A 12,908-nucleotide genomic window follows, 5' to 3' on the forward strand; every position below is an offset into this window, starting at 1 on the left:
TAGCCTGGCCTTGCTGGTACCCTGGTTCCCAGCATGATGCGCCATCGTGTCATCCGCAACGACTATTCGCGTGGCTTGCAAGATGCGTGCGTTGTGACCGGCGTGCCATGCGTGTATTGTGGTCGATCATGGCATACGCCGAATCACAATGCTCTGAAGTGTTCTGCCGTAGCGGCTGCATTAGGTGACGCTACGCCGATGCTGCTGCAGGTTTTACCCCGGTTGACAATATTCGTATTAAGTCGCAGTTGAATTGGCTTAACCACTAGGAGTCTTGCAATACCATTTAAAAGTAGAACCTAATTTCAAGCTAAAGCTTGTGTTTTAATGGCAATCTTTAACACATTGCTTAACGTGGTCGCTGAGAGAAGGCTATAGGCTACCTTGAACATGGCAACCTAGCAATACTGCGCCGGCGTGACGAAACGCATGGCGACGCGCGGCAACGCCTGCTTCGTTTGGTTGCGTGGCCTCTTCCTCCGTCTAGCACGACGCGACGTCGAGCGATCGTGGCGCGCGCGTGGACGCCTTCCAACGAAGACGTCTGATTTGTTCCCCAAAAGCGGCCGCGCAGCGCTGACGCAACATTGAAGATGCGTTCACAAACACGCTTCCTTGTTTCGTAATAACCGCAGGAAGACCTGAAAGTTGAAAGAGCGTAGATGCCAGAGCGAGCTTGTCAGTACAAACAGACGGCTAATGGTTGGCTGCTGTCAGCCGATCTCGGCCGGTAGCCCTATAGAAATGATGAGAAACACCCTCCCTGATTGTGGAAACGGGAAGTTAACGTTATGTTCGGTTTGCGAATCCTGTTTGGTGTCTGTGATTACAAACTTGGCTCAGAGATTGACAGGCAGCTCCATGGTCGATGCACAAATTCCCTCGTATTTATTTACTAAAATTAGAGATTGTTCAGGACCCCTGATGTATACAGCAATTGCGCAAGACAGTTTTGTTTCTTCGTGTCATATTTTATATCAACATAATAGTTCCGAAGAGAGGCAGTAAAAACAGGAATTCTTACGTTCTTTATGTACGGCATGAACATGATAGAGCTTTCTGCAGGGTGTTTTGCGAGAATATATGGCGAGATGATGCACTTTTTATCCAAGTTACACTCGGGATCCAAAATGCACCTTGAACCGTCCTCTCGTTGAGCGGTGAAACCCAGGTTTCTCGAACAAGAGCTCAGTTTCACCTGTAAAAGAACGAAAATAAAATGCAAAGGGTAAGAAATTGAGACAAAAGGCGAGCACTTTGCCATGTGAAAGGCAGGCCCGCATTCTTCTAAATAACAAAGTAAGATATTGCATTAGCTGGTGCCTAAGTGTAAATATATATGGCTAGAAATAAAATGGGAGAAATTCGTTCCGCTTAACCTTTTCACCCCAATGAAACATTGACTTCTTGATAGTTTTGATGCCTCCGATTTGACGCACAGTTGACAAACCAGCAGGGGGGTGAAAGCTGCCCGAGTTTCTATAAAGTGACTTAGTAATGCCAGCATTTGAAACAGGGAACTGAAGCTTTGCGCTGCAATTACTATAATTAATTAGTATTCCACTGTACAGAGCCATAGGCACTTTAGAGGGCTGCCGAGATTTTCCTCCGCTAATTTATGTGCGTTCGGTCATGTTGAGTGTGTGTCGGTTATGCTTTTGTTGGATCGTTTTAATCCTTACCTGATAAGCGAAACTCTCCTAGCATAACACAATCTACTGACGCGCTGACGATAGGCGCGGCTGCCGGCGAATTTGACTCCTAAAAATGTGTATGCGCACCCGTCGCCCGTTTGTAGGTGATCAGAGAGACTGCTGGTTGCATACACTGTCACGGCCGCTGGATAAAAAAAAGGTGTTCGGATTAAGTGTGACGCGGCAGTCAATCGACCTTGCCTTCTTTTGTGTCGACTATGGTTCACACACGCCTTTATTTTTATTGCGAAAGCAATATATGGACACTGCATGCTCATTCCTGCCGTCGGCGTCGCCGTGAGGTTTCATATGAAGTCCAACAGCGATAAAATTGTGGGCGCACACCGTACGCTGTGTATGCGAGTGAAAGCACAGGGCGAGCAGGCAATCGCGGCTCAATGTGGCGCATGGGAGGGAGGAAGGCAGGCCGGAACCGCGCGTTTTTCTTTCGCGCGCGAGGCATGGGGGCGGGGCGACGGAGAGGGAGGGGGGGGTGCGTTCTGCTCTCTCGGCTGCTGCTCATAGCGCGGCGGCGCGCGCGCCGTATGTTGATAGCGATCTGCGATGTGGGGGAAGTGCGCGCCCGCGCGGGCCTCATCTTTAAAGCGATCTCGAAGGGGACAAAGTGCATGCGCCGAGTGCCGGTAGCTTCGTATGCGCTGTGCTTTCGACGTTCGCGTTTAAGCGAGACGAGGGACAGCACGAAGGTCAATTTGCCGCTGCTGCTGGCGCAAATTCTCACTCCGATGTCCTCACTGCGAGTTTCCGCGGTCATCGAGGGAGATGTGTCCATGTTTACCTGTGCGCGCGCGACACCGTGCTTGTCTGATGTAGTTAATAAGCGAATGTTTACAACTTCATACGGCCCATTCAATTACTATCCTTGCTTCGTATAACTCTCTACTAATTTGCTATCGCAATCGATGCTTCGCCATTCATGCGAAACTGCGGCTTGTCTATGCAAGAGACTCGGTGCACAATTATTACGTGCCTTGAAGGCAAACAATAAACGTTGACGTGCTAAAACGTTTGCGCCGAAGAATTCGGTAGCGCATTCACAAACTGCCTTCATTAGGACAGTGGTTTATGACGCACAACAGCGCAAGGCTCCACACTACTGTACCAGTCCAGAGATATTAGACCCAACGCTATATTTGCGCTCTATCTATGCTCTCCATTCACCAGGGCGTGCGCCGTGATGTTTTTGTTACCCCGCGTGAAGTTTCCCCTCAGAGGAACGTGCCACGAACATGTGGCGGACATCCAAACTTCTCTGAATGCCGTGATGAAGAGCACACCAGATGAAGCTGCCCAATTTTTTCCGTGATATCCAGATGCAGTGGCCATGCGACTTACAACAATTGTCACTTTTTGCTGAGTCATGGTCATTATTGAGTAATTATAGTATTGTACTATGATTGTTACTATCATAACAGTACTTGCACCCATTAACATCATTAGTTCTTGATTCCTTACCACTTTGTGTTTCTTTTTTACCCATGAGGGCACTAAGACGTAGAGGGTTGTTTCATGCCCTACAGTACACATATGTCATGACACTCTTGTCATACTATGCGAATTTCGGTACATGCCAAGTGAACGAAATGACCATAAGAGCACCAAGACGTAAGCGGCTAGATAGATACTTTCATAGAGATAGATACTACCTTCATCAGGGTGATGATGAAAAATAAACATTACTATTACTAAAGTGGCAAATGCTCGCCAAGAAACATTTAAAACGACTGTAATGGGTTCGGACGTGTGTACTAAGTGAAGGAAACACTAAAAAATGACCGTAGAGGTCATAGTCATGAGCATGACTTAGCGAAAATGGCAAGCATTGAGCGAAAAAAGATTACCGCTTAGGAACTACTGAAATGCGTTCGGACATAAATGATAGCTCATGACGTCATAACATGCGTTTCATGTCGGTCATGAAACAGCCTCTACGTCTTGGTGCTCCCATGGTAGTTTCGTTCACTTGGTAGGCAACACGCACACTGCTTCGCATAACATTGATATGGATTCCCAAGAGGCGTGGGATGTGCCCTGTTTTTTTACTGCTGTGACATCAAGCGAGCGTGCTACAGGAGGCTTGCTCGACTCTTACGATCATCAAATTGTTCCGTTTTCAGTGACTTCATCCGCCAAGCATCTCGCTGCCACTGCGTTTTGGGCGTGAGGAGCCTGGCGTGAGAAAACTCACGCCAAGTTCGGCCCAATACGTCCGGCACTGCGACACCGAACAGTAAACGATGCTGTAAGAGTGGGCAAGCAAATTGATGCCTTTGGAATGAAACACGTTATCTAAGCCCCTGTAATCAAGGCTTCCATCGCCCTGCCAGACAGCTGCGTTCACTGTGGCAAAGGCCGCAAAGGTGGTAAATGCACGAACGTTAGTCACGTGATCTCACTTTCAACGCCACAGCGATGGCAGCGCCGGCCTCGCCAATGGTGGCCCTCAAGGCCAATCACAGCGTTATGGGAGTGAGTTGCGGATGGAAAACATTGAGGACACTCCACAAGCAAGTTGAAGACCTGCGGCTCACCTTGTCTCCCACGCAGTATGTTTCCGGAAACACAGGGTTTGCCCATTTACCGTACTCGTCAAATACGCCATACCGCAGGTGCGCCCACTCGTGTACGAAAGTGTACGCTTGAAAAGAAAATGAAGTCACTCAATCAACACACGAAATAAAGCACTTTTTAACAGCGAAGCTGTTTAAGCCAGACGTAATTTGTGGTTCGTATCCAGAAACTCCCGCCCCGTAGCCATGGCAAACAGGAGGGCGGAGTAGGGAGGAGACCGTGCATGCACACGCGGTCTCCTCCTCGCCAGCTCCCTCCATTCCCGACCCCCGCCTCTCTTTTCTACGCAGCGCGCTGAGCCAGGAGAAGAAAAAAAGGCGAAAGCTTGCACTAGGCCACCATAACTAGGCCGCACAAAGCTCAAGACTCAGCGAAGCTGACCGATAGATATGGAGCGGCTAGCCTCCACCGCGTTCGGCTTCGGCAAGCAACAGTGCAACAACAACAGGGGGGGGGGGGGGGGGAGGGGGAGGGAAGGGAGGGGACGTTTAGCTGCGGCACCAAGTACTTATTTATATCAGAGGCTCCGGCAACAGTCACCAACGCCGCACGGATTTTGTGCGAACGTGGGCAAAACGCCGACGGGGTCGACAACAGTTCTGCGTGTTGCCGGTGCTGCTGCATGTCCAAGTTTATACAGCTGATAAAGCTACTATCATTACTCCGTATAGCTCTCTACAAATTTGCTATCGCAATTGATGCTTCGCCTTTCAGGTGAAACTGCGACAACGTTTTTGAGTGATCCAACGCTTGTTTAGTGAGCGCAACACGTATATAAAGAAAGCAACGCACGCAACAACTATTGAAACCCTTTCGGCGACACTTATAGTGAGCGCAACACCTATATAAAGAAAGCAACGCACGCAACTATTGAAACCCTTTCGACGACACTTATATAACAAATAAAAGGTATGAGGGGACAGGAAGGGAGAAATAACCGGGAGGAAATAAGTGAGTAGAGGGAAAGCAAGCGTAAACTTTGGGTACCACGAGAATTCAGTGCGACATGAGCCGGCTGAAATTTTGCATTTAGGCTAGCTGTGGCCAGTAATATTACAGCGAATATTCTTTGCAAAACTCGGGCGTTTTGAACCTATCATCTATAATCTAGCTATCATCTATCCATCTATCATCTATCTATCATCTATCATAATCAATCATCATCTATCTATCATCTATCCTCTATATATCTATATAATCTCTAATGTCCGCGCCTAACCTCTTTCCCGGCAAATTGGGCGAAAACTGGCCGTTTATGGTCTGATGGGCATCGGGCTGCTGACCTGAGGTAAACGTGCTCGAAACAAACCTTTGGACCAATTTTCGTCTCTGTATGTCACCCTGGGCCGGTATGTGCCGCTCTTCAATAACGAAAATCACTTGATTGAAATTTCTCCGGTGCTGAGCGAAATCGAACCCTGAATTATGCCTCAATTTCTTCCCATAAAGTCATTGTAACAGTAACAAAAATTACGTACCAAAACTTTCTTTTTTTTCGGTCGTCAGGGGGCTCAGGTTGAGGAGATATTCTGCTGGAAGATGAATGAAGTCTCCCTTTTCCCTGCAGCCTCCTGATGTCACCGTGTAGGGTCGATCGTCTCCGCAAAACGAGGAATTCCTTATTCGCACTTCGCTTTTCGGGTAGTACGTAGCCCCTAGGATACGCGCGCTTTTCCTTTTCGGCCAAGATTTCGGGACTTCGACGATGAACTTTTTGAAGTAAACTCTCCCGTTTGTTGCTATGTGGAGGAACTGGGATGCTGACTTAAGCACGACCTGCACGTTGAGAGGGATCAGTCAGTCAGTCCCCGTGAGACCCGATAGAAAGTCCAATGTTCCGCACCAAGTAGAAGTTCGGAACGCGACAACCTAATTTAGTTCCGTGATAGGCCGTCTACAGTCTACCACCAAAGCAAACTCGTTCCGCACAGAGCTTCCCGAAGTACTTGTTCGCACCTACAAATGAAACCGCCAGCCGTTGGCACTTCGCGTCACGCTTGTGCGCATGGTGCTTAGTCGCTCGCCTCATTGCATTTTCCGCCTAGCTTCCTTGTTCAGCTTTTCATTCACGAACCAGCGAACGCTCGCATTCTGCAACACGCCTTGCAGCGTCATCAAGACGTTCTAACAGCTCTCGAAGCTTTTTTCAGGTCTCTCATTTTCACACTCAATGCATGCGTTGGTCGCAATCTGAGGTACGGCGGTTGCCGACTTCTCTTCAACTCGCTGTTGTCGACGGCTCTACCTCGCGCCTCTAGTAGTGGGCAGTGTGACGTGTGTACTCGGCAAGACAGCGAGTAAAGCAAAACTGGTGGAGAAGGCAAAGGAAATTTCTCCTTGAAAATGGCCATGTGAGAATGCTCGATTTTCAGCACGAATCGTATACCATTCTTACGAATACAAGTATTCGATTAGAGATTTTTATATTCGAATTTTAATGTGAATATATACGAACAAACGATGCTCTCAACTAGAGCGAACATGATCTAAAAGTGTCTCCTTTTGCCTTGATTAGGATAATAACCGTGTCTTGGGAAGCAACTGGACCTGGGTACCAGCTCTATCTTGAGCTAGAATTGTGCTCTCACGAAGCTATAGCGCTTTAGATCACCGGAAGGAATAGCGCCGTTAACTACACATTCACTAATGCAAGTTGTTATCGACTATAGCATGACTTCCAATCCTCTGCTTCATTTCTGAAAATGAATTCTGCTGTGCGCCTTCCACTATTAGATTATGCCTCTGTAGTTTGGGGTGGAAGTGCTATCTAATGCTGACTTCATTGAGTGTCTAGGAGCTAAAGTACATATAAGAGGGCTGGAGAATGGGCACCAGAATGTAAAAGCTGTGGTTGAAACTAGTCAGACATTATATATATATATATATATATATATATATATCGTTTCAACCACCGCTTTTCCATTCTGGTGCCCATGCTCCAGCCCTCTCAGATGTACCTTAGCTCGCACCTTATAAGACGTATTAAATCAGACCTTTTCTTAGTTTTCACAGCCAAAAGCTTTTTGATCATGCACAATTTTTCCATTTTAGAAAAATGTAATCTCCAGGAAGCACTTTGCACTTTCTGCGTGGCATTGTTGCAGCAGCCACTCGTCTAAGGTACGAGTTCAAAAAAAAAAAAAAACACCTAATAAGTATTCTGCCTGTATTAACATATTTCGGAGTTAATTCCCGTATGTTCTGTGCTACATTTGACGCCCGCCTCAATGCTTTCATTTTCCGTTATTTTTTCTCTGTCGTTTTGTCTACCACGTTTGGCCTATCTGTACATTGTGTCTTCCGTATTACATTTAAGCACATCATTACAAAGTCTCTGTAGCAGTTCCGCGGCACTATAACAAACATTTATTTCATTATTATTATTATTATTATTATTATTATTATTATTATTATTATTATTATTATTATTATTATTATTACTAATATCAGTTTTTGTTAGAGCTAAAAAAATTAAATTATGGGGTTTTGCGTGCCAAAACCAGTTCTGATTATGAGGCACGCCGTAGTGGAGGGCTCCGGAAATTTCGACCACCTGGGGTTCTTTAACGTGCACCTAAATCTAAGTACACGGGTGTTTTCGCATTTCGCCCCCATCGAAATGCGGCCGCCGTGGCCGGGATTCGATCCCGCGACCTCGTGCTCAGCAGCCCAACACCATAGCCACTGAGCAACCACGGCGGGTTGTTAGAGCTCAAGCAAGCCACAAAGACTATAAGCAAATCCAGAAGGTCAGATAGCGGAATGCTGATGTCCGCGCGTTACTCTTTCCTGTTGTCTGACTTGAAGCTGTCCAAAGGATATGCTGATAGAACGGCCTTTTCAGGCCAGACTTTAATCTTTAAACACTTCCTCATAACAAACATGTAAGTATTAGCAGGCTGACGTGTATTTTCTACATGCGCTGCAAAACATTTTCTCCTTGTTTCTGCATCTAGACCTGACGACTTCGCTTCGAGACAGGCGCCATCATGCGTTTGTTTACATTGCCCACGCAGGTTTCTTTTTTTAATGAGCCGCATTAGGGGAATTACGTTGAATACTGAAAGAACTAATAACGTCTCCTTCTCCACCACGGCGTCCCCAGCATAATAAATGCGCAATCCTTGCAGCATGTCAGAAGGGGTACCAACGTGTACTGCGCCAGTTGCTTTCATTGTCAGCAATGCTCCTATAGGGTAGCCGGAAATTTTCTCCAACGAATCTTATCCTGGTTGGAGCGATGCCGTACTTTATGATGATCCATCCTGGTCGTACGGCATACCAAAATTTTACAAGCTTCCTCACTCACTAGGTGCAATTGAAGTGACCCTTGTTGGGGCATGCAGTAATAAAAAATATTAAGTTGAGCTCGATTGAAATATTCTTCGCCTAGAAATCTATCCTTTTTTTTGCGGTCCCTGTACGTGCTTCTCGTCGCTGCTCTTTCAACCACCCATGTCAAAACGGATCAGTTTACGTAATCTGTACGTGACCTCCTTATATCCGCCTTAGGCCCGAATATAGTTACGGGACATAATCACTCTTCGAGCTAGTTTGTATTGCCTACTGGTATATTTTATTTCATTTAGAAATACTACTGTGAACCATCTCTTGATGGTAAGTTCAGAGAGGAAGAACAATTTGCAGACAGAAGTTTACACACACACATATATCCCTTTAACTACGGAACATCGTCACTTCATGTATATTTGCGTAATAAGTCGTTTCGGGCGGTCAAGCTTTTATGTGTTGAATAGGGTACACTTTACTAAGCCCCGTTAATATTTAGCGGTAAAGAAATCAGCAGCCCAAAATCTGCTGATTTGCTATCATCACCATGGATGACCTCTGCATCACAAACATTTCACTATGCTTTTACAGCATTCAGCCATTCCCTGAAATATTTAGCATTTAAACCCAAATTCTTGTGGTGACACATTCTTTTTCTGTTCCATTTGTCGACGTTAATTCATCAGGACACCTCGAGGTCTACAAAAGGTGATAGCAGTCTTGCGAACAAAAGTACTGCGAATTCAGTTACCTGCTATGCAAAGATGACCCTTAAGTATGCATTGTGTTCGCCTATTCAATCACTTCTAAAGAAAACTCGAGTTGTCGCACGTGCCTTCAGATTCCGGAGGATGTCTTCGGAGGGTGTAACGTCCGGGTGGATGGATAGAACGATGTCAGTGTAACCGCCGTCACTTTTGTCGATGGCTCCAGAGACAACGGTAACCAAGCAGAATAATCCGAAGGTTACTGCAATTGTACCCTTGAACATGGTCAGAACGTCTCTGTAATGAGAGCAATGAGTCAATCAATAATCGCACATACTTATTGGTCACAACAAAGTAGTTAAGAAGTGATACATAATGCGCCATGATGATGATGATGATGTTCATGAGTCGGGGTGTGCGAATATTCGAAACTTTCGAATAACGAATCGAAAAGTGCCCTGTTTTATCCGGTCTTCGAATCGAATAGTCTATTCGTAAATGCGACTATTTTTCGGATACTTATCGAATATTTCAGAACGTCAACGGCAGCCAAATAATCATGAAGTAGGAGCAGAAGTACGCTAGATTTCGCCCTTGCGTGCATGGTATAGACATAAAACATGACAACTTGCGTAGTAGAGCAGGCTACGTCGATTAGGTAGCCATAATGTACAGGCTATACAGCGACCATTCGTGATCTCCGAAACGTTATGCGAATGCAAAGAAACTTCATATGTTTGCTCCTGATGCTTCATTTGTTCTATTAATAAACTATGCCTCATAATGCACTATGTAATGACAGAAACTTGCTGACTCTTAAGAATTCTAGATTGTGAGCATGGTTTTATATGAATTGTGATAACGGCCGTTCTTTATTCGGAAACTATTAAAAAATATTTGATACTCGATTCAATTCAATTCGTAGTCGATTCAGTCTCGGTGATCATGATTAGCAAACCCATATCTATGAGAATCACCTTTGAAATGGGGAAAGAAGAAATAGCCACCTTGCATGTATGACATATTCAGGTTTTACTACACTGCAGGGAGAGGCCTTTGGCCTGCAGTGGACATAAAAGATAGGCTGATGACGATGATGATGATGATGATGATGATGATGATGATGGCGATGATGCGCACGTTCCTTTGCCACAGTTATGCGATTTCTGTCATTCCTGACTGAACATGAATTTATGCCCTGCACCATTTTCCACAAACCGCATGGATTGCAAACCTGTGGTTGGCTGCATATTCAGGAAAATACTATTTTCAGATATATGTGAGTCTGCAACGCTCAAACGCTGTTTCTCAACCAGAAAACTATTTTCCAGACACATTTCATCTTCTAACTTTTCTTCTCTCCCTCATCCCCTCCTCTCATTTTCCATCCGCGAGGAAAGGCGAGCACACAGACTTTGTTAGAGTTACTCTTTTACGTTCGTGAACGCAACGAACCACGCTTTCATTGCGATAGCAATGTTATGACACTCCAAGCGCATTTCTGTCGTGGTCGTGGACGTCGCCGCACGCCGTATGCTGTATGTGCAAGTTAAGCTTGCGAGGGTCCGCCATGAGAAGGTCATTTGAGGAATCGCCCCACATTTGTGCGCAGGCGCGAGCACAAGCGGGTGTGAGATAGAAATTCTCAGGGCTTTTCCTTCTCTAATATCTGACTTCGCCTAGGTACTACTACGGAGAGGTTTCTCTGCTCTCTTTGTATGCGTTTGTCCTTAGGCGTGTCGGCAGTGTGGTGCGAGGTCGTGTTAGTGTAGTGTCTGTGTGTTGATGCAGTGCGTCGTCCGCAAGCTTTCCTCGTGCTTACGCGGGTACGCGGGTTCGAATCCCACATCGGCAAGAAAGTTTGTTTTCTTTCTTCAGTGCTGATGATAGTTTTTTTGATACAAACCATAAATTACGGCTGCCTTAAACAGCTTCGCTGTTAAAAAAAAGGTGCTCGCTATCGCCTGTAAATGTTTTGAAAGCCTTCGTAAAAGCACCGCGATTTGGGCTCATCATAAAGGTTGACAGGTATAGTGCACCGAACGACGGGAAACCTAACAGTCGTTGATATTTGATCATGACAGGAAGATCACAAGTCTAAGGACACTAGTAGGGGCAGATCAATAACAACCGCTATTTGAGTGGACAGCACTTAAGACGAGGCCTCGAAAATCTCGCGGAAAAGCATCTAAACTTTTTTTTCCACCGAGCCGAGAAAGCGACAGAAAACGTCGGCATGTACGCCAAAAGTTGCTCCGCAGATGAAAACGTACGTCACAGCCCTGGCGGGCTCCATCTTGTCAACCCTCTGAACTGAGCCTTTCCCGCGAAGTAATCGCGACGGAAATAATGGACTCGGCGTATTGTCAGCGAAAGCAGAGCTGTCTTGATTGTGCTGAGCACAGAAAACGTCTGGTGCATCGCGCCCCCCAAAATTTTTGAATAAAGGAGTGACCTTCTGGAAGAGGAAGCAGCGGACGGTCCAAGGCTCGCCCTTTACCGCTTTTTTGGCCGTAATGACCGCAATAATAACGTTACACGAGGCCAGAGGCACAGGGAAGCAGTTCACGCCACAGGACAAGCAAGCTCTGCAGGCAGCTAGGCCACCTAAGGCCGGATTCACAGTGGCGTCAAATGCCCCGGCCCGTTCAATCACCGTCACGGCACCGGCGTCCGTCATGAAACAGAGTTCTCTCGGCAATTTTTATAAAAATGGGACAACGGCGACTTTAGGAGCTTCAACAAAGGTCATCGGTGTGCTATGTTTGAGGAATAATGGCCGAGAATACACTGGCTAATTACGCGCGGCAGTGCTTCGATCATCACCGGACGGGGCCCCGTCTGACGGCTATGAGATTCCGGCCAAGGGGTGAAGATTTCATGGCGCGAAACAATTCTGAAGCTGGCCTGAGTTACTGAGAAACTCACCGCGCTATAAAGACTCAAGAAACGGCGAAACAACGGTGAACTAAAAGTATAAAATCGATGTCATACCGTTGAAGAATACCAGACTGTCGAAAGAACGGCAGCACGGACTGGCGCGTGGCGCGAGCGTTCTTCGTCGTCGAGAACACTGATGATGACTGTGATACCGCCTATGCATCCGCCAACTGGAACGCCCCAGAGCGGCAGTGACCAATCGCTGGTGGCGTCACCTTGTGGCTTGCCGATTTATTCACGTGTCGCGATCACGTGGTCCCGATGATTAAACGCGCATTGCACGAGTAGTTCTTCGACTGTTCACTTGTCCTTCATTATTTACCAAAATTAGACATTTGCTAAATTTATTCATGCACTTAGCACACATATAAAATCTGCCCGACTTTTGGCCGATCCCCGTGAGTGGGTATGCGCCAAAAATGATAAGGTCATCATCATCATCATCATCATCATCATCATCATCATGATCCTTCCATATCGTCGGCCGCCGGCCTGCGGCGCTATCCCCCTTGTTTTAAGGCGGCTGCTTCGCCGCAGGCCCGGGCCGCCGTCGACGACATAACAATTGACAACGCCGTGAAAAGGACTTCTGCCGCGCGCAATACGAGAGAGTTTTAGTATACCGGAAAATCTTTGCGTTATCGTTAGCGTGTTACGCGTGCTAAATGTTTGCGGAACGCTGTTC

General features: G+C 46.5%; 1 long non-coding RNA gene across 1 annotated transcript; it reads right to left on the reverse strand.

Moving 5' to 3' along the window:
• Positions 1 to 997: 997 nt before the first annotated feature.
• Positions 998 to 5,888, reverse strand: LOC125940901 (uncharacterized). The gene is made up of 3 exons (XR_007464069.1): positions 5,765 to 5,888; positions 4,247 to 4,353; positions 998 to 1,198 (listed from the first exon to the last, which is right to left on the reverse strand). It is a non-coding gene; the product is annotated as an uncharacterized LOC125940901 (long non-coding RNA).
• Positions 5,889 to 12,908: the final 7,020 nt, after the last annotated feature.

Source organism: Dermacentor silvarum, chromosome 10, assembly GCF_013339745.2.
Source record: "Dermacentor silvarum isolate Dsil-2018 chromosome 10, BIME_Dsil_1.4, whole genome shotgun sequence".
Taxonomy (NCBI): domain Eukaryota; kingdom Metazoa; phylum Arthropoda; class Arachnida; order Ixodida; family Ixodidae; genus Dermacentor; species Dermacentor silvarum.